The sequence below is a fragment of the Gekko japonicus genome, unplaced genomic scaffold (genome assembly GCF_001447785.1).
Source record: "Gekko japonicus isolate JY-2015 unplaced genomic scaffold, Gekko_japonicus_V1.1 scaffold76, whole genome shotgun sequence".
NCBI classification, from domain to species: Eukaryota; Metazoa; Chordata; class Lepidosauria; order Squamata; family Gekkonidae; genus Gekko; species Gekko japonicus.
Window position 1 is genome coordinate 356523 of NW_015166420.1, and position 2614 is coordinate 359136.

Below are 2614 nucleotides of genomic sequence, written 5' to 3' on the forward strand. Positions count from 1 at the left end.
AAGAGCGGACAAACACCTGTGCTCCCGCACCAGCATTCAGAAGCCCACGGAGCCATTTGGAACGCTATTAGGGGGAGGGCGGGAATCCAAGTTACCACACACACACACACTGCTCTTTTTAGCTGTCACTGGAGTGCAGCAGCCACAGCCTGCCTTCTCCTGAAAAGGGAACCGACCTTGAGCGGGCGAGCACGATTCTCCAGCCCCGGATGGCAAATGGAACTGGACATCAAGGCAGTGATAAATGCCGTGGGCGACGCAGCAATTCTGCCCAAGTTGGAGGGCACCAATGTGTGTTTATGTCTCAAGGTTAAACTCATGGATGCCAACTAAGGCTCAGAAGATTCCCAGTTTACATGAGAGCCTGGCTGGAGCAAATCAGTGGTCCATCTAGTCCAGCATCCCTGATGTTGCCTCCTGGCTCTGGGATTCAGAGGTTGACTGCGTCTGAATTTGGAGGTTAAGAACATCAGAAGAGCCCTGCTGAATCAGACCAGTGGTACATCAAGTCTCCAGCCTCCTGTCTCACCCAGTGGCCAACCAGGTCCTCTGGAGGGCCAACAACAGGGCAGAGAGGTCGAGGCCTTCCCCTGAGAAGAACATCAGAAGAGCCCTGCTGGATCAGATCTAGTCCAGCAATACTGTCTCACCCAGTGGCCATCCAGTTCCTCTGGAAGTCCAACAACAGGGCAGAGAGGTCGAGGCCTTCCCCTGAGAAGAACATCAGAAGAGCCCTGCTGGATCAGATCTAGTCCAGCAATACTGTCTCACCCAGTGGCCAGCCAGTTCCTCTGGGGGGCCAACCACAGGGCAGAGAGCCCGAGGCCTTCCCCCTCATGTTGCCTCTTGGCTCTGGGATTCCTCTGAACGTGTAGGTTCCCCCTCCGTGACCATGGCTAGCTGCCATTCATAGACTTATCCTCCATGAATCTATCTAATCCCCCTTTAAAGCTCTTTACTCCTGTAGTCACCACGACATCCTCTGGCAGCGAATCCCACATTTTAATTGGTCTAAGTTACTTTCGGAGCTACGGTAGCTGTGCTGGTCTGCAGTAGAACAGCTCGATTTGTGTCCAGGAGTACCTCCCGAGACCAACAAGAGTTTTGGGGTATGAGCTTTCCAGAGCCAAAGCTCCCTTCCATAGAATCACAAAGTGGGAAGGGACCTCCAGGGTCGTCTAGTCCAGCCCCCTGCACAAGGCAGGAAATTCACAAATACCTCCCCCCCACACACACACACCCCGTGACCCCTGCTCCACGCCCAGAAGAGGGCAAAACACCACCACCACCACCCGGAATCTCCAGCCAAACTGGCCAGGAGAAAATGGCTTCCTGACCCCAAAGTGGCCATCAGCCTTTCCCTGGGCATGTAAGAAAGGGCCACGAGAACGAAGCCCTGATGCAACCCTCCCTCCTCATGATCTGCCTCAGTTCACAGAATCCGCACTGCTGTCAGAGGGCCCTCGAGCCTCTGTCTGAAAACTTCCACAGGAGAGCCCACCACCTCCCTTTGTCAGATACGTTTAAGTTGGCCACTTTGAGAAATGTGCAGTCGATGCATCACGAGGCCCACCAGTACGCTGCACCTGGGGAACAGAACCCCGTCTGTCTCTGGCCCTGTGGTACCAAGCGGCTGGCTCGTGTCAGTCCCAAAGGCGCCGTGGCCATTCTGTGCCCCTCCCTGACGTCTTGCCTGAGTCCACGGGTGGCCAGATCAGTCATGCGGGCAAGCGTGGTGCTGTAGAGGGTGGCATTCTCTACAGAGGACCAGGCGTGGCGTTTGTGACTCTTGTTTACCGCGATACACTACTGTGGCTGCACGCATCCCGCCCTGGCTCTGAAGCAAGGGGCTTTTCCTCCCCTAAAGGTTTCTGCTGAGCTCGAGGGGCCAACTGGCAAACAAGATTTAAATACATAAATGACTCCAGCCCGGCTGATGGAGCGCTTGGCTTCAGCACCCATCCGTGGCGCGGAGAGGGGGGCAGCGGGGGGACCTCCTTCCCCGGCCTTCGCCTTGCCAGCCTCGGCGGCCCCAGAGACAAACGGCTCCGAGAGAAGGCGAGGAAACGGCGCCAAGCCTTCGCAGCCGTTGTCAGATACCGTCTCCGCCGCTCATCTATTCTGGGCAACGGCACCGCGGCTCCTGTGCCAACCCTCTGCCATCTGCCACGGCAAATCCGTCAGCAGGCAGGGGCACGGCGCTCACGCTTCCTCTCTCTTATTTTCACCTCTGAGCGAGGGACGGACTCCTGTCGAGGGAGGAGAGGTGTGTGGGGGCGACAGGTGCTCCCCCCCCTCCGATCCCGCTTCCGAACGAGGCTCTTGCCCTTAGCTGCCCGCTCTCGCGGGGAGGGAGAGACGAGAGCGCACGCTGCCGGATAATGGGAAAGGACAGCCAGGACCGGCAGCGCGGCTGACGAGCCAGCGAGCTTTTCCTCGCGGAGGTTTTTTGCTTGGGTAACCAGCCAAGACGAAATCGCTGCCGTCACCGCCGCCACCCCTCGGTGCTGCTTTCAGCTACTCTGCTGACCCAGCCTGGGAGCTGGCAGCCAGCGCCTCCGAGAAGGAACAGCTGTCCACAGACGCTGCCGATCGGCTCAGGCCGAGGGGACGG

General features: G+C 58.0%; 1 protein-coding gene across 1 annotated transcript in view; it reads right to left on the reverse strand.

The window, feature by feature from the left end:
- NOC2L (NOC2-like nucleolar associated transcriptional repressor) overlaps positions 1-2614 on the reverse strand; it is an 87327-nt gene that overhangs the window by 348 nt on the left and 84365 nt on the right. The window lies entirely within an intron of this gene.